Below are 26,926 nucleotides of genomic sequence, written 5' to 3'. Positions count from 1 at the left end.
GTTAAAGCAAGTTGCAAGTGAAAATCTATGTCTCTGACTGAGTTTGCATTACTGTGATTTGACCTCTCTGCTGGCTGAGAACAGCTCATTTTCAACGTCCAATTCAGAAAGTGATAAAAACCACATCCAGCCATAAAATGCATCATTCTATTTTGTTTTAGACAACATTTCGTGCACTGTTAAACATGTTAAAGCAAGTTGCAAGTGAAAATCTATGTCTCTGACTGAGTTTGCATTACTGTGATTTGACCTCTCTTCTTGCTGAGAAAAGCTCATTTTCAACGTCCAATTTAGAAAGTGATAAAAACAGATCCAGCCATAAAATGCATCATTCTTTTTTGTTTTAGACAACATTTCATGCACTGTTAAACATGTTAAAGCAAGTTGCAAGTTAAATTCTATGTCTCTGACTGAGTTTGCATTACTGTGATTTGACCTCTCTGCTGGCTGAGAAAAGCTCATTTTTAACACCCAATTCAGAAAGTAATAAAAACAGATCCAGCCATGAAATGCATCAATCTTTTTTTTTTTAGACAAAATTTCATGCACTGTTAAACATGTTAAAGCAAGTTGCAAGTGAAAATCTATGTCTCTGACTGAGTTTGCATTACTGTGATTTGACCTCTCTGCTGGCTGAGAAAAGCTCATTTTCAACGTCCAATTTAGAAAGTGATAAAAACAGATCCAGCCATAAAATGCATCATTCTATTTTGTTTTAGACAACATTTCATGCACTGTTAAACATGTTAAAGCAAGTTAAAAGTGAAAATCTATGTCTCTGACTGAGTTTGCATTACTGTGATTTGACCTCTCTTCTTGCTGAGAAAAGCTCATTTTCAACGTCCAATTCAGAAAGTGATAAAAACAGATCCAGCCATAAAATGCATCATTCTTTTTTGTTTTAGACAACATTTCATGCACTGTTAAACATGTTAAAGCAAGTTGCAAAATAAATTCTATGTCTCTGACTGAGTTTGCATTACTGTGATTTGACCTCTCTGCTGGCTGAGAAAAGCTCATTTTTAACACCCAATTCAGAAAGTAATAAAAATAGATCCAGCCATGAAATGCATCATTCTTTTTTGTTTTAGACAAAATTTCATGCACTGTTAAACATGTTAAAGCAAGTTGCAAGTGAAAATCTATGTCTCTGACTGAGTTTGCATTACTGTGATTTGACCTCTCTTCTGGCTGAGAAAAGCTAATTTTCAATGTCCAATTCAGAAAGTGATAAAAACAGATCCAGTCACTAAAATGCATCATTCTTTTTGTTTTAGGTAACATTTTATGCACTGTTAAACATGTTAAAGCAAGTTGCAAGTGAAAATCTATGTCTCTGACTGAGTTTGCATTACTGTGATTTGACCCCTCTGCTGGCTGAGAAAAGCTCATTTTCAACGCCCAATTCAGAAAGTGATAAAAACAGATACAGCCATGAAAGTAATCATTCTTTTTTTGTTTTAGACAACATTTCATGCACTGTTAAACATGTTAAAGCAAGTTGCAAGTGAAAATCTATGTCTCTGACTGAGTTTGCATTACTGTGATTTGACCTCTTTTCTGGCTGAGAAAAGCTCATTTTCAACATCCAATTCAGAAAGTGATAAAAACAGATCCAGTCACTAAAATGCATCATTCTTTTTTGTTTTAGACAACAATTCATGCACTGTTAAACATGTTAAAGCAAGTTGCAAGTGAAAATCTATGTCTCTGACTGAGTTTGCATTACTGTGATTTGACCTTTCTTCTGGCTGAGAAAAGCTCATTTTCAACGTCCAATTCAGAAAGTGATAAAAACAGATCCAGCCATAAAATGCATCATTCTTTTTTGTTTTAGACAACATTTTATGCACTGTTAAACATGTTAAAGCAAGTTGCAAGTGAAAGTCTATGTCTCTGACTGAGTTTGCATTACTGTGATTTGACCTCTCTTCTGGCTGAGAAAAGCTTATTTTCAACGTCCAATTCAGAAAGTGATAAAAACAGATCCAGCCATAAAATGCATCATTCTTTTTGTTTAAGATAACATTTCATGCACTGTTAAACATGTTAAAGCAAGTTGCAAGTGAAAATCTATGTCTCTGACTGAGTTTGCATTACTGTGATTTGACCTCTCTGCTGGCTGAGATAAGCTCATTTTCAATGTCTAATTCAGAAAGTGATAAAAACAGATCCAGCCATGAAATGCATCATTCTTTTTTGTTTTAGACAACATTTCATGCACTGTTAAACATGTTAAAGCAAGTTGCAAGTGAAAATCTATGTCTCTGACTGAGTTTGCATTACTGTGATTTGACCTCTCTGCTGGCTGAGATAAGCTCATTTTCAACGTCCAATTCAGAAAGTGATAAAAACAGATCCAGCCATAAAATGCATCATTCTTTTTTGTTTTAGACAACAATTCATGCACTGTTAAACATGTTAAAGCAAGTTGCAAGTGAAAATCTATGTCTCTGACTGAGTTTGCATTACTGTGATTTGACCTTTCTTCTGGCTGAGAAAAGCTCATTTTCAACGTCCAATTCAGAAAGTGATAAAAACAGATCCAGCCATAAAATGCATCATTCTTTTTTGTTTTAGACAACATTTCATGCACTGTTAAACATGTTAAAGCAAGTTGCAAGTGAAAATCTATGTCTCTGACTGAGTTTGCATTACTGTGATTTGACCTCTCTGCTGGCTGAGATAAGCTCATTTTCAATGTCCAATTCAGAAAGTGATAAAAACAGATCCAGCCATGAAATGCATCATTCTTTTTTCTTTTAGACAACATTTCATGCACTGTTAAACATGTTAAAGCAAGTTGCAAGTTAAATTCTATGTCTCTGACTGAGTTTGCATTACTGTGATTTGACCTCTCTGCTGGCTGAGAAAAGCTCATTTTTAACACCCAATTCAGAAAGTAATAAAAACAGATCCAGCCATGAAATGCATCATTCTTTTTTGTTTTAGACAAAATTTCATGCACTGTTAAACATGTTAAAGCAAGTTGCAAGTGAAAATCTATGTCTCTGACTGAGTTTGCATTACTGTGATTTGACCTCTCTTCTGGCTGAGAAAAGCTAATTTTCAATGTCCAATTCAGAAAGTGATAAAAACAGATCCAGTCACTAAAATGCATCATTCTTTTTGTTTTAGGTAACATTTTATGCACTGTTAAACATGTTAAAGCAAGTTGCAAGTGAAAATCTATGTCTCTGACTGAGTTTGCATTACTGTGATTTGACCCCTCTGCTGGCTGAGAAAAGCTCATTTTCAACGCCCAATTCAGAAAGTGATAAAAACAGATACAGCCATGAAAGTAATCATTCTTTTTTTGTTTTAGACAACATTTCATGCACTGTTAAACATGTTAAAGCAAGTTGCAAGTGAAAATCTATGTCTCTGACTGAGTTTGCATTACTGTGATTTGACCTCTCTGCTGGCTGTGAAAAGCTCATTTTCAATGTCCAATTCAGAAAGTGATAAAAAAAGATCCAGTCACTAAAATGCATCATTCTTTTTGTTTTAGATAACATTTCATGCACTATTAAACATGTTTAAGCAAGTTGCAAGAGAAAATCTATGTCTCTGACTGAGTTTGCATTACTGTGATTTGACCTCTCTGCTGGCTGAGAAAAGCTCATTTTCAATGTCCAATTCAGAAAGTGATAAAAACAGATCCAGTCACTAAAATGCATCATTCTTTTTGTTTTAGATAACATTTCATGCACTGTTAAACATGTTAAAGCAAGTTGCAAGTGAAAATCTATGTCTCTGACTGAGTTTGCATTACTGTGATTTGACCTCTCTGCTGGCTGAGAAAAGCTCATTTTTAACGTCCAATTCAGAAAGTGATAAAAACAGATCCAGCCATGAAATGCATCATTCTTTTTTGTTTTAGACAACATTTCATGCACTGTTAAACATGTTAAAGCAAGTTGCAAGTGAAAATCTATGTCTCTGACTGAGTTTGCATTACTGTGATTTGACCTCTCTGCTGGCTGAGAACAGCTCATTTTCAACGTCCAATTCAGAAAGTGATAAAAACCACATCCAGCCATAAAATGCATCATTCTATTTTGTTTTAGACAACATTTCGTGCACTGTTAAACATGTTAAAGCAAGTTGCAAGTGAAAATCTATGTCTCTGACTGAGTTTGCATTACTGTGATTTGACCTCTCTTCTTGCTGAGAAAAGCTCATTTTCAACGTCCAATTTAGAAAGTGATAAAAACAGATCCAGCCATAAAATGCATCATTCTTTTTTGTTTTAGACAACATTTCATGCACTGTTAAACATGTTAAAGCAAGTTGCAAGTTAAATTCTATGTCTCTGACTGAGTTTGCATTACTGTGATTTGACCTCTCTGCTGGCTGAGAAAAGCTCATTTTTAACACCCAATTCAGAAAGTAATAAAAACAGATCCAGCCATGAAATGCATCAATCTTTTTTTTTTTAGACAAAATTTCATGCACTGTTAAACATGTTAAAGCAAGTTGCAAGTGAAAATCTATGTCTCTGACTGAGTTTGCATTACTGTGATTTGACCTCTCTGCTGGCTGAGAAAAGCTCATTTTCAACGTCCAATTTAGAAAGTGATAAAAACAGATCCAGCCATAAAATGCATCATTCTATTTTGTTTTAGACAACATTTCATGCACTGTTAAACATGTTAAAGCAAGTTAAAAGTGAAAATCTATGTCTCTGACTGAGTTTGCATTACTGTGATTTGACCTCTCTTCTTGCTGAGAAAAGCTCATTTTCAACGTCCAATTCAGAAAGTGATAAAAACAGATCCAGCCATAAAATGCATCATTCTTTTTTGTTTTAGACAACATTTCATGCACTGTTAAACATGTTAAAGCAAGTTGCAAGTTAAATTCTATGTCTCTGACTGAGTTTGCATTACTGTGATTTGACCTCTCTGCTGGCTGAGAAAAGCTCATTTTAACACCCAATTCAGAAAGTAATAAAAACAGATCCAGCCATGAAATGCATCATTCTTTTTTGTTTTAGACAAAATTTCATGCACTGTTAAACATGTTAAAGCAAGTTGCAAGTGAAAATCTATGTCTCTGACTGAGTTTGCATTACTGTGATTTGACCTCTCTTCTGGCTGAGAAAAGCTAATTTTCAATGTCCAATTCAGAAAGTGATAAAAACAGATCCAGTCACTAAAATGCATCATTCTTTTTGTTTTAGGTAACATTTTATGCACTGTTAAACATGTTAAAGCAAGTTGCAAGTGAAAATCTATGTCTCTGACTGAGTTTGCATTACTGTGATTTGACCCCTCTGCTGGCTGAGAAAAGCTCATTTTCAACGCCCAATTCAGAAAGTGATAAAAACAGATACAGCCATGAAAGTAATCATTCTTTTTTTGTTTTAGACAACATTTCATGCACTGTTAAACATGTTAAAGCAAGTTGCAAGTGAAAATCTATGTCTCTGACTGAGTTTGCATTACTGTGATTTGACCTCTTTTCTGGCTGAGAAAAGCTCATTTTCAACATCCAATTCAGAAAGTGATAAAAACAGATCCAGTCACTAAAATGCATCATTCTTTTTTGTTTTAGACAACAATTCATGCACTGTTAAACATGTTAAAGCAAGTTGCAAGTGAAAATCTATGTCTCTGACTGAGTTTGCATTACTGTGATTTGACCTTTCTTCTGGCTGAGAAAAGCTCATTTTCAACGTCCAATTCAGAAAGTGATAAAAACAGATCCAGCCATAAAATGCATCATTCTTTTTTGTTTTAGACAACATTTTATGCACTGTTAAACATGTTAAAGCAAGTTGCAAGTGAAAGTCTATGTCTCTGACTGAGTTTGCATTACTGTGATTTGACCTCTCTTCTGGCTGAGAAAAGCTTATTTTCAACGTCCAATTCAGAAAGTGATAAAAACAGATCCAGCCATAAAATGCATCATTCTTTTTGTTTAAGATAACATTTCATGCACTGTTAAACATGTTAAAGCAAGTTGCAAGTGAAAATCTATGTCTCTGACTGAGTTTGCATTACTGTGATTTGACCTCTCTGCTGGCTGAGATAAGCTCATTTTCAATGTCTAATTCAGAAAGTGATAAAAACAGATCCAGCCATGAAATGCATCATTCTTTTTTGTTTTAGACAACATTTCATGCACTGTTAAACATGTTAAAGCAAGTTGCAAGTGAAAATCTATGTCTCTGACTGAGTTTGCATTACTGTGATTTGACCTCTCTGCTGGCTGAGATAAGCTCATTTTCAACGTCCAATTCAGAAAGTGATAAAAACAGATCCAGCCATAAAATGCATCATTCTTTTTTGTTTTAGACAACAATTCATGCACTGTTAAACATGTTAAAGCAAGTTGCAAGTGAAAATCTATGTCTCTGACTGAGTTTGCATTACTGTGATTTGACCTTTCTTCTGGCTGAGAAAAGCTCATTTTCAACGTCCAATTCAGAAAGTGATAAAAACAGATCCAGCCATAAAATGCATCATTCTTTTTTGTTTTAGACAACATTTCATGCACTGTTAAACATGTTAAAGCAAGTTGCAAGTGAAAATCTATGTCTCTGACTGAGTTTGCATTACTGTGATTTGACCTCTCTGCTGGCTGAGATAAGCTCATTTTCAATGTCCAATTCAGAAAGTGATAAAAACAGATCCAGCCATGAAATGCATCATTCTTTTTTCTTTTAGACAACATTTCATGCACTGTTAAACATGTTAAAGCAAGTTGCAAGTTAAATTCTATGTCTCTGACTGAGTTTGCATTACTGTGATTTGACCTCTCTGCTGGCTGAGAAAAGCTCATTTTTAACACCCAATTCAGAAAGTAATAAAAACAGATCCAGCCATGAAATGCATCATTCTTTTTTGTTTTAGACAAAATTTCATGCACTGTTAAACATGTTAAAGCAAGTTGCAAGTGAAAATCTATGTCTCTGACTGAGTTTGCATTACTGTGATTTGACCTCTCTTCTGGCTGAGAAAAGCTAATTTTCAATGTCCAATTCAGAAAGTGATAAAAACAGATCCAGTCACTAAAATGCATCATTCTTTTTGTTTTAGGTAACATTTTATGCACTGTTAAACATGTTAAAGCAAGTTGCAAGTGAAAATCTATGTCTCTGACTGAGTTTGCATTACTGTGATTTGACCCCTCTGCTGGCTGAGAAAAGCTCATTTTCAACGCCCAATTCAGAAAGTGATAAAAACAGATACAGCCATGAAAGTAATCATTCTTTTTTTGTTTTAGACAACATTTCATGCACTGTTAAACATGTTAAAGCAAGTTGCAAGTGAAAATCTATGTCTCTGACTGAGTTTGCATTACTGTGATTTGACCTCTTTTCTGGCTGAGAAAAGCTCATTTTCAACATCCAATTCAGAAAGTGATAAAAACAGATCCAGTCACTAAAATGCATCATTCTTTTTTGTTTTAGACAACAATTCATGCACTGTTAAACATGTTAAAGCAAGTTGCAAGTGAAAATCTATGTCTCTGACTGAGTTTGCATTACTGTGATTTGACCTTTCTTCTGGCTGAGAAAAGCTCATTTTCAACGTCCAATTCAGAAAGTGATAAAAACAGATCCAGCCATAAAATGCATCATTCTTTTTTGTTTTAGACAACATTTTATGCACTGTTAAACATGTTAAAGCAAGTTGCAAGTGAAAATCTATGTCTCTGACTGAGTTTGCATTACTGTGATTTGACCTCTCTTCTGGCTGAGAAAAGCTTATTTTCAACGTCCAATTCAGAAAGTGATACAAACAGATCCAGCCATAAAATGCATCATTCTTTTTGTTTAAGATAACATTTCATGCACTGTTAAACATGTTAAAGCAAGTTGCAAGTGAAAATCTATGTCTCTGACTGAGTTTGCATTACTGTGATTTGACCTCTCTGCTGGCTGAGATAAGCTCATTTTCAATGTCTAATTCAGAAAGTGATAAAAACAGATCCAACCATGAAATGCATCATTCTTTTTTGTTTTAGACAACATTTCATGCACTGTTAAACATGTTAAAGCAAGTTGCAAGTGAAAATCTATGTCTCTGACTGAGTTTGCATTACTGTGATTTGACCTCTCTGCTGGCTGAGATAAGCTCATTTTCAACGTCCAATTCAGAAAGTGATAAAAACAGATCCAGCCATAAAATGCATCATTCTTTTTTGTTTTAGACAACAATTCATGCACTGTTAAACATGTTAAAGCAAGTTGCAAGTGAAAATCTATGTCTCTGACTGAGTTTGCATTACTGTGATTTGACCTTTCTTCTGGCTGAGAAAAGCTCATTTTCAACGTCCAATTCAGAAAGTGATAAAAACAGATCCAGCCATAAAATGCATCATTCTTTTTTGTTTTAGACAACATTTCATGCACTGTTAAACATGTTAAAGCAAGTTGCAAGTGAAAATCTATGTCTCTGACTGAGTTTGCATTACTGTGATTTGACCTCTCTGCTGGCTGAGATAAGCTCATTTTCAATGTCCAATTCAGAAAGTGATAAAAACAGATCCAGCCATGAAATGCATTATTCTTTTTTCTTTTAGACAACATTTCATGCACTGTTAAACATGTTAAAGCAAGTTGCAAGTGAAAATCTATGTCTCTGACTGAGTTTGCATTACTGTGATTTGACCTCTCTGCTGGCTGAGATAAGCTCATTTTCAACGTCCAATTCAGAAAGTGATAAAAACAGATCCAGCCATAAAATGCATCATTCTTTTTTGTTTTAGACAACAATTCATGCACTGTTAAACATGTTAAAGCAAGTTGCAAGTGAAAATCTATGTCTCTGACTGAGTTTGCATTACTGTGATTTGACCTCTCTTCTGGCTGAGAAAAGCTCATTTTCCACGTCCAATTCAGAAAGTGATAAAAACAGATCCAGCCATAAAATGCATCATTCTTTTTTGTTTTAGACAACATTTCATGCACTGTTAAACATGTTAAAGCAAGTTGCAAGTGAAATCTATGTCTCTGACTGAGTTTGCATTACTGTGATTTGACCTCTCTTCTGGCTGAGAAAAGCTCATTTTCAACGTCAAATTCAGAAAGTGATAAAAACAGATCCAGCCATGAAATGCATCATTCTTTTTTGTTTTAGACAACATTTCATGCACTGTTAAACATGTTAAAGCAAGTTGCAAGTGAAAATCTATGTCTCTGACTGAGTTTGCATTACTGTGATTTGACTTTTCTTCTGGCTGAGAAAAGCTCATTTTCAACGTCCAATTCAGAAAGTGATAAAAACAGATCCAGCCATAAAATGCATCATTCTTTTTTTGTTTTAGACAACATTTCATGCACTGTTAAACATGTTAAAGCAAGTTGCAAGTGAAAATCTATGTCTCTGACTGAGTTTGCCCTACTGTGATTTGACCTCTCTTCTGGCTGAGAAAAGCTCATTTTCAACGTCCAATTCAGAAAGTGATAAAAACAGATCCAGTCACTAAAATGCATTATTCTTTTTTGTTTTAGACAACATTTCATGCACTGTTAAACATGTTAAAGCAAGTTGCAAGTTAAATTCTATGTCTCTGACTGAGTTTGCATTACTGTGATTTGACCTCTCTGCTGGCTGAGAAAAGCTCATTTTTAACACCCAATTCAGAAAGTAATAAAAACAGATCCAGCCATGAAATGCATCATTCTTTTTTGTTTTAGACAAAATTTCATGCACTGTTAAACATGTTAAAGCAAGTTGCAAGTAAAAATCTATGTCTCTGACTGAGTTTGCATTACTGTGATTTGACCTCTCTTCTGGCTGAGAAAAGCTAATTTTCAATGTCCAATTCAGAAAGTGATAAAAACAGATCCAGTCACTAAAATGCATCATTCTTTTTGTTTTAGGTAACATTTTATGCACTGTTAAACATGTTAAAGCAAGTTGCAAGTGAAATCTATGTCTCTGACTGAGTTTGCATTACTGTGATTTGACCTCTCTTCTGGCTGAGAAAAGCTCATTTTCAACGTCAAATTCAGAAAGTGATAAAAACAGATCCAGCCATGAAATGCATCATTCTTTTTTGTTTTAGACAACATTTCATGCACTGTTAAACATGTTAAAGCAAGTTGCAAGTGAAAATCTATGTCTCTGACTGAGTTTGCCCTACTGTGATTTGACCTCTCTTCTGGCTGAGAAAAGCTCATTTTCAACGTCCAATTCAGAAAGTGATAAAAACAGATCCATACACTAAAATGCATCATTCTTTTTGTTTTAGATAACATTTCATGCACTGTTAAACATGTTAAAGCAAGTTGCAAGTGAAAATCTATGTCTCTGACTGAGTTTGCATTACTGTGATTTGACCTCTCTGCTGGCTGTGAAAAGCTCATTTTCAATGTCCAATTCAGAAAGTGATAAAAAAAGATCCAGTCACTAAAATGCATCATTCTTTTTGTTTTAGATAACATTTCATGCACTATTAAACATGTTAAAGCAAGTTGCAAGAGAAAATCTATGTCTCTGACTGAGTTTGCATTACTGTGATTTGACATCTCTGCTGGCTGAGAAAAGCTCATTTTCAATGTCCAATTCAGAAAGTGATAAAAACAGATCCAGTCACTAAAATGCATCATTCTTTTTGTTTAAGATAACATTTCATGCACTGTTAAACATGTTAAAGCAAGTTGCAAGTGAAAATCTATGTCTCTGACTGAGTTTGCATTACTGTGATTTGACCTCTCTGCTGGCTGAGATAAGCTCATTTTCAATGTCTAATTCAGAAAGTGATAAAAACAGATCCAGCCATAAAATGCATTATTCTTTTTTGTTTTAGACAACATTTCATGCACTGTTAAACATGTTAAAGCAAGTTGCAAGTGAAAATCTATGTCTCTGACTGAGTTTGCATTACTGTGATTTGACCTCTCTCCTGGCTGAGATAAGCTCATTTTCAACGTCCAATTCAGAAAGTGATAAAAACAGATCCAGCCATAAAATGCATCATTCTTTTTTGTTTTAGACAACAATTCATGCACTGTTAAACATGTTAAAGCAAGTTGCAAGTGAAAATCTATGTCTCTGACTGAGTTTGCATTACTGTGATTTGACCTTTCTTCTGGCTGAGAAAAGCTCATTTTCAACGTCCAATTCAGAAAGTGATAAAAACAGATCCAGCCATAAAATGCATCATTCTTTTTTGTTTTAGACAACATTTCATGCACTGTTAAACATGTTAAAGCAAGTTGCAAGTGAAAATCTATGTCTCTGACTGAGTTTGCATTACTGTGATTTGACCTCTCTGCTGGCTGAGATAAGCTCATTTTCAATGTCCAATTCAGAAAGTGATAAAAACAGATCCAGCCATGAAATGCATTATTCTTTTTTCTTTTAGACAACATTTCATGCACTGTTAAACATGTTAAAGCAAGTTGCAAGTGAAAATCTATGTCTCTGACTGAGTTTGCATTACTGTGATTTGACCTCTCTGCTGGCTGAGATAAGCTCATTTTCAACGTCCAATTCAGAAAGTGATAAAAACAGATCCAGCCATAAAATGCATCATTCTTTTTTGTTTTAGACAACAATTCATGCACTGTTAAACATGTTAAAGCAAGTTGCAAGTGAAAATCTATGTCTCTGACTGAGTTTGCATTACTGTGATTTGACCTCTCTTCTGGCTGAGAAAAGCTCATTTTCCACGTCCAATTCAGAAAGTGATAAAAACAGATCCAGCCATAAAATGCATCATTCTTTTTTGTTTTAGACAACATTTCATGCACTGTTAAACATGTTAAAGCAAGTTGCAAGTGAAATCTATGTCTCTGACTGAGTTTGCATTACTGTGATTTGACCTCTCTTCTGGCTGAGAAAAGCTCATTTTCAACGTCAAATTCAGAAAGTGATAAAAACAGATCCAGCCATGAAATGCATCATTCTTTTTTGTTTTAGACAACATTTCATGCACTGTTAAACATGTTAAAGCAAGTTGCAAGTGAAAATCTATGTCTCTGACTGAGTTTGCATTACTGTGATTTGACTTTTCTTCTGGCTGAGAAAAGCTCATTTTCAACGTCCAATTCAGAAAGTGATAAAAACAGATCCAGCCATAAAATGCATCATTCTTTTTTTGTTTTAGACAACATTTCATGCACTGTTAAACATGTTAAAGCAAGTTGCAAGTGAAAATCTATGTCTCTGACTGAGTTTGCCCTACTGTGATTTGACCTCTCTTCTGGCTGAGAAAAGCTCATTTTCAACGTCCAATTCAGAAAGTGATAAAAACAGATCCAGTCACTAAAATGCATTATTCTTTTTTGTTTTAGACAACATTTCATGCACTGTTAAACATGTTAAAGCAAGTTGCAAGTTAAATTCTATGTCTCTGACTGAGTTTGCATTACTGTGATTTGACCTCTCTGCTGGCTGAGAAAAGCTCATTTTTAACACCCAATTCAGAAAGTAATAAAAACAGATCCAGCCATGAAATGCATCATTCTTTTTTGTTTTAGACAAAATTTCATGCACTGTTAAACATGTTAAAGCAAGTTGCAAGTAAAAATCTATGTCTCTGACTGAGTTTGCATTACTGTGATTTGACCTCTCTTCTGGCTGAGAAAAGCTAATTTTCAATGTCCAATTCAGAAAGTGATAAAAACAGATCCAGTCACTAAAATGCATCATTCTTTTTGTTTTAGGTAACATTTTATGCACTGTTAAACATGTTAAAGCAAGTTGCAAGTGAAATCTATGTCTCTGACTGAGTTTGCATTACTGTGATTTGACCTCTCTTCTGGCTGAGAAAAGCTCATTTTCAACGTCAAATTCAGAAAGTGATAAAAACAGATCCAGCCATGAAATGCATCATTCTTTTTTGTTTTAGACAACATTTCATGCACTGTTAAACATGTTAAAGCAAGTTGCAAGTGAAAATCTATGTCTCTGACTGAGTTTGCCCTACTGTGATTTGACCTCTCTTCTGGCTGAGAAAAGCTCATTTTCAACGTCCAATTCAGAAAGTGATAAAAACAGATCCATACACTAAAATGCATCATTCTTTTTGTTTTAGATAACATTTCATGCACTGTTAAACATGTTAAAGCAAGTTGCAAGTGAAAATCTATGTCTCTGACTGAGTTTGCATTACTGTGATTTGACCTCTCTGCTGGCTGTGAAAAGCTCATTTTCAATGTCCAATTCAGAAAGTGATAAAAAAAGATCCAGTCACTAAAATGCATCATTCTTTTTGTTTTAGATAACATTTCATGCACTATTAAACATGTTAAAGCAAGTTGCAAGAGAAAATCTATGTCTCTGACTGAGTTTGCATTACTGTGATTTGACATCTCTGCTGGCTGAGAAAAGCTCATTTTCAATGTCCAATTCAGAAAGTGATAAAAACAGATCCAGTCACTAAAATGCATCATTCTTTTTGTTTAAGATAACATTTCATGCACTGTTAAACATGTTAAAGCAAGTTGCAAGTGAAAATCTATGTCTCTGACTGAGTTTGCATTACTGTGATTTGACCTCTCTGCTGGCTGAGATAAGCTCATTTTCAATGTCTAATTCAGAAAGTGATAAAAACAGATCCAGCCATAAAATGCATTATTCTTTTTTGTTTTAGACAACATTTCATGCACTGTTAAACATGTTAAAGCAAGTTGCAAGTGAAAATCTATGTCTCTGACTGAGTTTGCATTACTGTGATTTGACCTCTCTCCTGGCTGAGATAAGCTCATTTTCAACGTCCAATTCAGAAAGTGATAAAAACAGATCCAGCCATAAAATGCATCATTCTTTTTTGTTTTAGACAACAATTCATGCACTGTTAAACATGTTAAAGCAAGTTGCAAGTGAAAATCTATGTCTCTGACTGAGTTTGCATTACTGTGATTTGACCTCTCTGCTGGCTGAGCAAAGCTCATTTTCAACGTCCAATTCAGAAAGTGATAAAAACAGATCCAGCCATAAAATGCATCATTCTATTTTGTTTTAGACAACATTTCATGCACTGTTAAACATGTTAAAACAAGTTGCAAGTGAAAATCTATGTCTCTGACTGAGTTTGCATTACTGTGATTTGACCTCTCTTCTGGCTGAGAAAAGCTCATTTTCCACGTCCAATTCAGAAAGTGATAAAAACAGATCCAGCCATAAAATGCATCATTCTTTTTTGTTTTAGACAACATTTCATGCACTGTTAAACATGTTAAAGCAAGTTGCAAGTGAAATCTATGTCTCTGACTGAGTTTGCATTACTGTGATTTGACCTCTCTGCTGGCTGAGAAAAGCTCATTTTCAACGTCAAATTCAGAAAGTGATAAAAACAGATCCAGCCATGAAATGCATCATTCTTTTTTGTTTTAGACAACATTTCATGCACTGTTAAACATGTTAAAGCAAGTTGCAAGTGAAAATCTATGTCTCTGACTGAGTTTGCATTACTGTGATTTGACCTTTCTTCTGGCTGAGAAAAGCTCATTTTCAACGTCCAATTCAGAAAGTGATAAAAACAGATCCAGCCATAAAATGCATCATTCTTTTTTTGTTTTAGACAACATTTCATGCACTGTTAAACATGTTAAAGCAAGTTGCAAGTGAAAATCCATGTCTCTGACTGAGTTTGCCCTACTGTGATTTGACCTCTCTTCTGGCTGAGAAAAGCTCATTTTCAACGTCCAATTCAGAAAGTGATAAAAACAGATCCAGTCACTAAAATGCATCATTCTTTTTGTTTTAGATAACATTTCATGCACTGTTAAACATGTTAAAGCAAGTTGCAAGTGAAAATCTATGTCTCTGACTGAGTTTGCATTACTGTGATTTGACCTCTCTGCTGGCTGTGAAAAGCTCATTTTCAATGTCCAATTCAGAAAGTGATAAAAAAAGATCCAGTCACTAAAATGCATCATTCTTTTTGTTTTAGATAACATTTCATGCACTATTAAACATGTTTAAGCAAGTTGCAAGAGAAAATCTATGTCTCTGACTGAGTTTGCATTACTGTGATTTGACCCCTCTGCTGGCTGAGAAAAGCTCATTTTCAACGCCCAATTCAGAAAGTGATAAAAACAGATACAGCCATGAAAGTAATCATTCTTTTTTTGTTTTAGACAACATTTCATGCACTGTTAAACATGTTAAAGCAAGTTGCAAGTGAAAATCTATGTCTCTGACTGAGTTTGCATTACTGTGATTTGACCTCTTTTCTGGCTGAGAAAAGCTCATTTTCAACATCCAATTCAGAAAGTGATAAAAACAGATCCAGTCACTAAAATGCATCATTCTTTTTTGTTTTAGACAACAATTCATGCACTGTTAAACATGTTAAAGCAAGTTGCAAGTGAAAATCTATGTCTCTGACTGAGTTTGCATTACTGTGATTTGACCTTTCTTCTGGCTGAGAAAAGCTCATTTTCAACGTCCAATTCAGAAAGTGATAAAAACAGATCCAGCCATAAAATGCATCATTCTTTTTTGTTTTAGACAACATTTTATGCACTGTTAAACATGTTAAAGCAAGTTGCAAGTGAAAATCTATGTCTCTGACTGAGTTTGCCTTACTGTGATTTGACCTCTCTTCTGGCTGAGAAAAGCTTATTTTCAACGTCCAATTCAGAAAGTGATAAAAACAGATCCAGTCACTAAAATGCATCATTCTTTTTGTTTTAGATAACATTTCATGCACTGTTAAACATGTTAAAGCAAGTTGCAAGTGAAAATCTATGTCTCTGACTGAGTTTGCATTACTGTGATTTGACCTCTCTGCTGGCTGTGAAAAGCTCATTTTCAATGTCCAATTCAGAAAGTGATAAAAAAAGATCCAGTCACTAAAATGCATCATTCTTTTTGTTTTAGATAACATTTCATGCACTGTTAAACATGTTAAAGCAAGTTGCAAGTGAAAATCTATGTCTCTGACTGAGTTTGCATTACTGTGATTTGACCTCTCTGCTGGCTGAGAACAGCTCATTTTCAACGTCCAATTCAGAAAGTGATAAAAACCACATCCAGCCATAAAATGCATCATTCTATTTTGTTTTAGACAACATTTCGTGCACTGTTAAACATGTTAAAGCAAGTTGCAAGTGAAAATCTATGTCTCTGACTGAGTTTGCATTACTGTGATTTGACCTCTCTTCTTGCTGAGAAAAGCTCATTTTCAACGTCCAATTCAGAAAGTGATAAAAACAGATCCAGCCATAAAATGCATCATTCTTTTTTGTTTTAGACAACATTTCATGCACTGTTAAACATGTTAAAGCAAGTTGCAAGTTAAATTCTATGTCTCTGACTGAGTTTGCATTACTGTGATTTGACCTCTCTGCTGGCTGAGAAAAGCTCATTTTTAACACCCAATTCAGAAAGTAATAAAAACAGATCCAGCCATGAAATGCATCATTCTTTTTTGTTTTAGACAAAATTTCATGCACTGTTAAACATGTTAAAGCAAGTTGCAAGTGAAAATCTATGTCTCTGACTGAGTTTGCATTACTGTGATTTGACCTCTCTGCTGGCTGAGAACAGCTCATTTTCAACGTCCAATTCAGAAAGTGATAAAAACCACATCCAGCCATAAAATGCATCATTCTATTTTGTTTTAGACAACATTTCATGCACTGTTAAACATGTTAAAGCAAGTTAAAAGTGAAAATCTATGTCTCTGACTGAGTTTGCATTACTGTGATTTGACCTCTCTTCTTGCTGAGAAAAGCTCATTTTCAACGTCCAATTCAGAAAGTGATAAAAACAGATCCAGCCATAAAATGCATCATTCTTTTTTGTTTTAGACAACATTTCATGCACTGTTAAACATGTTAAAGCAAGTTGCAAGTTAAATTCTATGTCTCTTACTGAGTTTGCATTACTGTGATTTGACCTCTCTGCTGGCTGAGAAAAGCTCATTTTTAACACCCAATTCAGAAAGTAATAAAAACAGATCCAGCCATGAAATGCATCATTCTTTTTTGTTTTAGACAACATTTCATGCACTGTTAAACATGTTAAAGCAAGTTGCAAGTGAAAATCTATGTCTTTGACTGAGTTTGCATTACTGTGATTTGACCTCTCTTCTGGCTGAGAAAAGCTAATTTTCAATGTCCAATTCAGAAAGTGATAAAAACAGATCCAGCCATAAAATCCATCATTCTTTTTTGTTTTAGACAACATTTCATGCACTGTTAAACATGTTAAAGCAAGTTGCAAGTGAAAATCTATGTCTCTGACTGAGTTTGCCTTACTGTGATTTGACCTCTCTTCTGGCTGAGAAAAGCTTATTTTCAACGTCCAATTCAGAAAGTGATAAAAACAGATCCAGTCACTAAAATGCATCATTCTTTTTGTTTTAGATAACATTTCATGCACTGTTAAACATGTTAAAGCAAGTTGCAAGTGAAAATCTATGTCTCTGACTGAGTTTGCATTACTGTGATTTGACCTCTCTGCTGGCTGTGAAAAGCTCATTTTCAATGTCCAATTCAGAAAGTGATAAAAAAAGATCCAGTCACTAAAATGCATCATTCTTTTTGTTTTAGATAACATTTCATGCACTGTTAAACATGTTAAAGCAAGTTGCAAGTGAAAATCTTTGTCTCTGACTGAGTTTGCCCTACTGTGATTTGACCTCTCTTCTGGCTGAGAAAAGCTCATTTTTAACGTCCAATTCAGAAAGTGATAAAAACAGATCCAGTCACTAAAATGCATCATTCTTTTTGTTTTAGATAACATTTCATGCACTGTTAAACATGTTAAAGCAAGTTGCAAGTGAAAATCTATGTCTCTGACTGAGTTTGCATTACTGTGATTTGACCTCTCTGCTGGCTGTGAAAAGCTCATTTTCAATGTCCAATTCAGAAAGTGATAAAAAAAGATCCAGTCACTAAAATGCATCATTCTTTTTGTTTTAGATAACATTTCATGCACTATTAAACATGTTAAAGCAAGTTGCAAGAGAAAATCTATGTCTCTGACTGAGTTTGCATTACTGTGATTTGACCTCTCTGCTGGCTGAGAAAAGCTCATTTTCAATGTCCAATTCAGAAAGTGATAAAAACAGATCCAGTCACTAAAATGCATCATTCTTTTTGTTTTAGATAACATTTCATGCACTGTTAAACATGTTAAAGCAAGTTGCAAGTGAAAATCTATGTCTCTGACTGAGTTTGCATTACTGTGATTTGACCTCTCTGCTGGCTGAGAAAAGCTCATTTTTAACGTCCAATTCAGAAAGTGATAAAAACAGATCCAGCCATAAAATGCATCATTCTATTTTGTTTTAGACAACATTTCATGCACTGTTAAACATGTTAAAGCAAGTTGCAAGTGAAAATCTATGTCTCTGACTGAGTTTGCATTACTGTGATTTGACCTCTCTGCTGGCTGAGAAAAGCTCATTTTTAACACCCAATTCAGAAAGTAATAAAAACAGATCCAGCCATGAAATGCATCATTCTTTTTTGTTTTAGACAAAATTTCATGCACTGTTAAACATGTTAAAGCAAGTTGCAAGTGAAAATCTATGTCTCTGACTGAGTTTGCATTACTGTGATTTGACCTCTCTTCTGGCTGAGAAAAGCTAATTTTCAATGTCCAATTCAGAAAGTGATAAAAACAGATCCAGTCACTAAAATGCATCATTCTTTTTGTTTTAGGTAACATTTTATGCACTGTTAAACATGTTAAAGCAAGTTGCAAGTGAAAATCTATGTCTCTGACTGAGTTTGCATTACTGTGATTTGACCCCTCTGCTGGCTGAGAAAAGCTCATTTTCAACGCCCAATTCAGAAAGTGATAAAAACAGATACAGCCATGAAAGTAATCATTCTTTTTTTGTTTTAGACAACATTTCATGCACTGTTAAACATGTTAAAGCAAGTTGCAAGTGAAAATCTATGTCTCTGACTGAGTTTGCATTACTGTGATTTGACCTCTTTTCTGGCTGAGAAAAGCTCATTTTCAACATCCAATTCAGAAAGTGATAAAAACAGATCCAGTCACTAAAATGCATCATTCTTTTTTGTTTTAGACAACAATTCATGCACTGTTAAACATGTTAAAGCAAGTTGCAAGTGAAAATCTATGTCTCTGACTGAGTTTGCATTACTGTGATTTGACCTTTCTTCTGGCTGAGAAAAGCTCATTTTCAACGTCCAATTCAGAAAGTGATAAAAACAGATCCAGCCATAAAATGCATCATTCTTTTTTGTTTTAGACAACATTTTATGCACTGTTAAACATGTTAAAGCAAGTTGCAAGTGAAAATCTATGTCTCTGACTGAGTTTGCATTACTGTGATTTGACCTCTCTTCTGGCTGAGAAAAGCTTATTTTCAACGTCCAATTCAGAAAGTGATAAAAACAGATCCAGCCATAAAATGCATCATTCTTTTTGTTTAAGATAACATTTCATGCACTGTTAAACATGTTAAAGCAAGTTGCAAGTGAAAATCTATGTCTCTGACTGAGTTTGCATTACTGTGATTTGACCTCTCTGCTGGCTGAGATAAGCTCATTTTCAATGTCTAATTCAGAAAGTGATAAAAACAGATCCAGCCATGAAATGCATCATTCTTTTTTGTTTTAGACAACATTTCATGCACTGTTAAACATGTTAAAGCAAGTTGCAAGTGAAAATCTATGTCTCTGACTGAGTTTGCATTACTGTGATTTGACCTCTCTGCTGGCTGAGATAAGCTCATTTTCAACGTCCAATTCAGAAAGTGATAAAAACAGATCCAGCCATAAAATGCATCATTCTTTTTTGTTTTAGACAACAATTCATGCACTGTTAAACATGTTAAAGCAAGTTGCAAGTGAAAATCTATGTCTCTGACTGAGTTTGCATTACTGTGATTTGACCTTTCTTCTGGCTGAGAAAAGCTCATTTTCAACGTCCAATTCAGAAAGTGATAAAAACAGATCCAGCCATAAAATGCATCATTCTTTTTTGTTTTAGACAACATTTCATGCACTGTTAAACATGTTAAAGCAAGTTGCAAGTGAAAATCTATGTCTCTGACTGAGTTTGCATTACTGTGATTTGACCTCTCTGCTGGCTGAGATAAGCTCATTTTCAATGTCCAATTCAGAAAGTGATAAAAACAGATCCAGCCATGAAATGCATCATTCTTTTTTCTTTTAGACAACATTTCATGCACTGTTAAACATGTTAAAGCAAGTTGCAAGTGAAAATCTATGTCTCTGACTGAGTTTGCATTACTGTGATTTGACCTCTCTGCTGGCTGAGATAAGCTCATTTTCAACGTCCAATTCAGAAAGTGATAAAAACAGATCCAGCCATAAAATGCATCATTCTTTTTTGTTTTAGACAACAATTCATGCACTGTTAAACATGTTAAAGCAAGTTGCAAGTGAAAATCTATGTCTCTGACTGAGTTTGCATTACTGTGATTTGACCTCTCTTCTGGCTGAGAAAAGCTCATTTTCTACGTCCAATTCAGAAAGTGATAAAAACAGATCCAGCCATAAAATGCATCATTCTTTTTTGTTTTAGACAACATTTCATGCACTGTTAAACATGTTAAAGCAAGTTGCAAGTGAAATCTATGTCTCTGACTGAGTTTGCATTACTGTGATTTGACCTCTCTTCTGGCTGAGAAAAGCTCATTTTCAACGTCAAATTCAGAAAGTGATAAAAACAGATCCAGCCATGAAATGCATCATTCTTTTTTGTTTTAGACAACATTTCATGCACTGTTAAACATGTTAAAGCAAGTTGCAAGTGAAAATCTATGTCTCTGACTGAGTTTGCATTACTGTGATTTGACTTTTCTTCTGGCTGAGAAAAGCTCATTTTCAACGTCCAATTCAGAAAGTGATAAAAACAGATCCAGCCATAAAATGCATCATTCTTTTTTTGTTTTAGACAACATTTCATGCACTGTTAAACATGTTAAAGCAAGTTGCAAGTGAAAATCTATGTCTCTGACTGAGTTTGCCCTACTGTGATTTGACCTCTCTTCTGGCTGAGAAAAGCTCATTTTCAACGTCCAATTCAGAAAGTGATAAAAACAGATCCAGTCACTAAAATGCATTATTCTTTTTTGTTTTAGACAACATTTCATGCACTGTTAAACATGTTAAAGCAAGTTGCAAGTTAAATTCTATGTCTCTGACTGAGTTTGCATTACTGTGATTTGACCTCTCTGCTGGCTGAGAAAAGCTCATTTTTAACACCCAATTCAGAAAGTAATAAAAACAGATCCAGCCATGAAATGCATCATTCTTTTTTGTTTTAGACAAAATTTCATGCACTGTTAAACATGTTAAAGCAAGTTGCAAGTAAAAATCTATGTCTCTGACTGAGTTTGCATTACTGTGATTTGACCTCTCTTCTGGCTGAGAAAAGCTAATTTTCAATGTCCAATTCAGAAAGTGATAAAAACAGATCCAGTCACTAAAATGCATCATTCTTTTTGTTTTAGGTAACATTTTATGCACTGTTAAACATGTTAAAGCAAGTTGCAAGTGAAATCTATGTCTCTGACTGAGTTTGCATTACTGTGATTTGACCTCTCTGCTGGCTGAGCAAAGCTCATTTTCAACGTCCAATTCAGAAAGTGATAAAAACCACATCCAGCCATAAAATGCATCATTCTATTTTGTTTTAGACAACATTTCATGCACTGTTAAACATGTTAAAACAAGTTGCAAGTGAAAATCTATGTCTCTGACTGAGTTTGCATTACTGTGATTTGACCTCTCTTCTGGCTGAGAAAAGCTCATTTTCCACGTCCAATTCAGAAAGTGATAAAAACAGATCCAGCCATAAAATGCATCATTCTTTTTTGTTTTAGACAACATTTCATGCACTGTTAAACATGTTAAAGCAAGTTGCAAGTGAAATCTATGTCTCTGACTGAGTTTGCATTACTGTGATTTGACCTCTCTGCTGGCTGAGAAAAGCTCATTTTCAACGTCAAATTCAGAAAGTGATAAAAACAGATCCAGCCATGAAATGCATCATTCTTTTTTGTTTTAGACAACATTTCATGCACTGTTAAACATGTTAAAGCAAGTTGCAAGTGAAAATCTATGTCTCTGACTGAGTTTGCATTACTGTGATTTGACCTTTCTTCTGGCTGAGAAAAGCTCATTTTCAACGTCCAATTCAGAAAGTGATAAAAACAGATCCAGCCATAAAATGCATCATTCTTTTTTTGTTTTAGACAACATTTCATGCACTGTTAAACATGTTAAAGCAAGTTGCAAGTGAAAATCCATGTCTCTGACTGAGTTTGCCCTACTGTGATTTGACCTCTCTTCTGGCTGAGAAAAGCTCATTTTCAACGTCCAATTCAGAAAGTGATAAAAACAGATCCATACACTAAAATGCATCATTCTTTTTGTTTTAGATAACATTTCATGCACTGTTAAACATGTTAAAGCAAGTTGCAAGTGAAAATCTATGTCTCTGACTGAGTTTGCATTACTGTGATTTGACCTCTCTGCTGGCTGTGAAAAGCTCATTTTCAATGTCCAATTCAGAAAGTGATAAAAAAAGATCCAGTCACTAAAATGCATCATTCTTTTTGTTTTAGATAACATTTCATGCACTATTAAACATGTTAAAGCAAGTTGCAAGAGAAAATCTATGTCTCTGACTGAGTTTGCATTACTGTGATTTGACATCTCTGCTGGCTGAGAAAAGCTCATTTTCAATGTCCAATTCAGAAAGTGATAAAAACAGATCCAGTCACTAAAATGCATCATTCTTTTTGTTTAAGATAACATTTCATGCACTGTTAAACATGTTAAAGCAAATTGCAAGTGAAAATCTATGTCTCTGACTGAGTTTGCATTACTGTGATTTGACCTCTCTGCTGGCTGAGATGAGCTCATTTTCAATGTCTAATTCAGAAAGTGATAAAAACAGATCCAGCCATAAAATGCATTATTCTTTTTTGTTTTAGACAACATTTCATGCACTGTTAAACATGTTAAAGCAAGTTGCAAGTGAAAATCTATGTCTCTGACTGAGTTTGCATTACTGTGATTTGACCTCTCTCCTGGCTGAGATAAGCTCATTTTCAACGTCCAATTCAGAAAGTGATAAAAACAGATCCAGCCATAAAATGCATCATTCTTTTTTGTTTTAGACAACAATTCATGCACTGTTAAACATGTTAAAGCAAGTTGCAAGTGAAAATCTATGTCTCTGACTGAGTTTGCATTACTGTGATTTGACCTCTCTGCTGGCTGAGCAAAGCTCATTTTCAACGTCCAATTCAGAAAGTGATAAAAACCACATCCAGCCATAAAATGCATCATTCTATTTTGTTTTAGACAACATTTCATGCACTGTTAAACATGTTAAAACAAGTTGCAAGTGAAAATCTATGTCTCTGACTGAGTTTGCATTACTGTGATTTGACCTCTCTTCTGGCTGAGAAAAGCTCATTTTCCACGTCCAATTCAGAAAGTGATAAAAACAGATCCAGCCATAAAATGCATCATTCTTTTTTGTTTTAGACAACATTTCATGCACTGTTAAACATGTTAAAGCAAGTTGCAAGTGAAATCTATGTCTCTGACTGAGTTTGCATTACTGTGATTTGACCTCTCTGCTGGCTGAGAAAAGCTCATTTTCAACGTCAAATTCAGAAAGTGATAAAAACAGATCCAGCCATGAAATGCATCATTCTTTTTTGTTTTAGACAACATTTCATGCACTGTTAAACATGTTAAAGCAAGTTGCAAGTGAAAATCTATGTCTCTGACTGAGTTTGCATTACTGTGATTTGACCTTTCTTCTGGCTGAGAAAAGCTCATTTTCAACGTCCAATTCAGAAAGTGATAAAAACAGATCCAGCCATAAAATGCATCATTCTTTTTTTGTTTTAGACAACATTTCATGCACTGTTAAACATGTTAAAGCAAGTTGCAAGTGAAAATCCATGTCTCTGACTGAGTTTGCCCTACTGTGATTTGACCTCTCTTCTGGCTGAGAAAAGCTCATTTTCAACGTCCAATTCAGAAAGTGATAAAAACAGATCCAGTCACTAAAATGCATCATTCTTTTTGTTTTAGATAACATTTCATGCACTGTTAAACATGTTAAAGCAAGTTGCAAGTGAAAATCTATGTCTCTGACTGAGTTTGCATTACTGTGATTTGACCTCTCTGCTGGCTGTGAAAAGCTCATTTTCAATGTCCAATTCAGAAAGTGATAAAAAAAGATCCAGTCACTAAAATGCATCATTCTTTTTGTTTTAGATAACATTTCATGCACTATTAAACATGTTTAAGCAAGTTGCAAGAGAAAATCTATGTCTCTGACTGAGTTTGCATTACTGTGATTTGACCTCTCTGCTGGCTGAGAAAAGCTCATTTTCAATGTCCAATTCAGAAAGTGATAAAAACAGATCCAGTCACTAAAATGCATCATTCTTTTTGTTTTAGATAACATTTCATGCACTGTTAAACATGTTAAAGCAAGTTGCAAGTGAAAATCTATGTCTCTGACTGAGTTTGCATTACTGTGATTTGACCTCTCTGCTGGCTGAGAAAAGCTCATTTTCAACGTCCAATTCAGAAAGTGATAAAAACAGATCCAGCCATGAAATGCATCATTCTTTTTTGTTTTAGACAACATTTCATGCACTGTTAAACATGTTAAAGCAAGTTGCAAGTGAAAATCTATGTCTCTGACTGAGTTTGCATTACTGTGATTTGACCTCTCTGCTGGCTGAGAACAGCTCATTTTCAACGTCCAATTCAGAAAGTGATAAAAACCACATCCAGCCATAAAATGCATCATTCTATTTTGTTTTAGACAACATTTCGTGCACTGTTAAACATGTTAAAGCAAGTTGCAAGTGAAAATCTATGTCTCTGACTGAGTTTGCATTACTGTGATTTGACCTCTCTTCTTGCTGAGAAAAGCTCATTTTCAACGTCCAATTTAGAAAGTGATAAAAACAGATCCAGCCATAAAATGCATCATTCTTTTTTGTTTTAGACAACATTTCATGCACTGTTAAACATGTTAAAGCAAGTTGCAAGTTAAATTCTATGTCTCTGACTGAGTTTGCATTACTGTGATTTGACCTCTCTGCTGGCTGAGAAAAGCTCATTTTTAACACCCAATTCAGAAAGTAATAAAAACAGATCCAGCCATGAAATGCATCAATCTTTTTTTTTTAGACAAAATTTCATGCACTGTTAAACATGTTAAAGCAAGTTGCAAGTGAAAATCTATGTCTCTGACTGAGTTTGCATTACTGTGATTTGACCTCTCTGCTGGCTGAGAACAGCTCATTTTCAACGTCCAATTCAGAAAGTGATAAAAACCACATCCAGCCATAAAATGCATCATTCTATTTTGTTTTAGACAACATTTCATGCACTGTTAAACATGTTAAAGCAAGTTAAAAGTGAAAATCTATGTCTCTGACTGAGTTTGCATTACTGTGATTTGACCTCTCTTCTTGCTGAGAAAAGCTCATTTTCAACGTCCAATTCAGAAAGTGATAAAAACAGATCCAGCCATAAAATGCATCATTCTTTTTTGTTTTAGACAACATTTCATGCACTGTTAAACATGTTAAAGCAAGTTGCAAGTTAAATTCTATGTCTCTGACTGAGTTTGCATTACTGTGATTTGACCTCTCTGCTGGCTGAGAAAAGCTCATTTTTAACACCCAATTCAGAAAGTAATAAAAACAGATCCAGCCATGAAATGCATCATTCTTTTTTGTTTTAGACAAAATTTCTTGCACTGTTAAACATGTTAAAGCAAGTTGCAAGTGAAAATCTATGTCTCTGACTGAGTTTGCATTACTGTGATTTGACCTCTCTTCTGGCTGAGAAAAGCTAATTTTCAATGTCCAATTCAGAAAGTGATAAAAACAGATCCAGTCACTAAAATGCATCATTCTTTTTGTTTTAGGTAACATTTTATGCACTGTTAAACATGTTAAAGCAAGTTGCAAGTGAAAATCTATGTCTCTGACTGAGTTTGCATTACTGTGATTTGACCCCTCTGCTGGCTGAGAAAAGCTCATTTTCAACGCCCAATTCAGAAAGTGATAAAAACAGATACAGCCATGAAAGTAATCATTCTTTTTTTGTTTTAGACAACATTTCATGCACTGTTAAACATGTTAAAGCAAGTTGCAAGTGAAAATCTATGTCTCTGACTGAGTTTGCATTACTGTGATTTGACCTCTTTTCTGGCTGAGAAAAGCTCATTTTCAACATCCAATTCAGAAAGTGATAAAAACAGATCCAGTCACTAAAATGCATCATTCTTTTTTGTTTTAGACAACAATTCATGCACTGTTAAACATGTTAAAGCAAGTTGCAAGTGAAAATCTATGTCTCTGACTGAGTTTGCATTACTGTGATTTGACCTTTCTTCTGGCTGAGAAAAGCTCATTTTCAACGTCCAATTCAGAAAGTGATAAAAACAGATCCAGCCATAAAATGCATCATTCTTTTTTGTTTTAGACAACATTTTATGCACTGTTAAACATGTTAAAGCAAGTTGCAAGTGAAAATCTATGTCTCTGACTGAGTTTGCCTTACTGTGATTTGACCTCTCTTCTGGCTGAGAAAAGCTTATTTTCAACGTCCAATTCAGAAAGTGATAAAAACAGATCCAGTCACTAAAATGCATCATTATTTTTGTTTTAGATAACATTTCATGCACTGTTAAACATGTTAAAGCAAGTTGCAAGTGAAAATCTATGTCTCTGACTGAGTTTGCATTACTGTGATTTGACCTCTCTGCTGGCTGTGAAAAGCTCATTTTCAATGTCCAATTCAGAAAGTGATAAAAAAAGATCCAGTCACTAAAATGCATCATTCTTTTTGTTTTAGATAACATTTCATGCACTGTTAAACATGTTAAAGCAAGTTGCAAGTGAAAATCTATGTCTCTGACTGAGTTTGCATTACTGTGATTTGACCTCTCTGCTGGCTGAGAACAGCTCATTTTCAACGTCCAATTCAGAAAGTGATAAAAACCACATC

Source organism: Danio rerio, chromosome 15 (assembly GCF_052040795.2).
Source record: "Danio rerio strain M-AB ecotype USA chromosome 15, GRCz13ab, whole genome shotgun sequence".
Taxonomy (NCBI): Eukaryota; Metazoa; Chordata; class Actinopteri; order Cypriniformes; family Danionidae; genus Danio; species Danio rerio.
Note: the sequence above shows the minus strand (reverse complement) of the source record.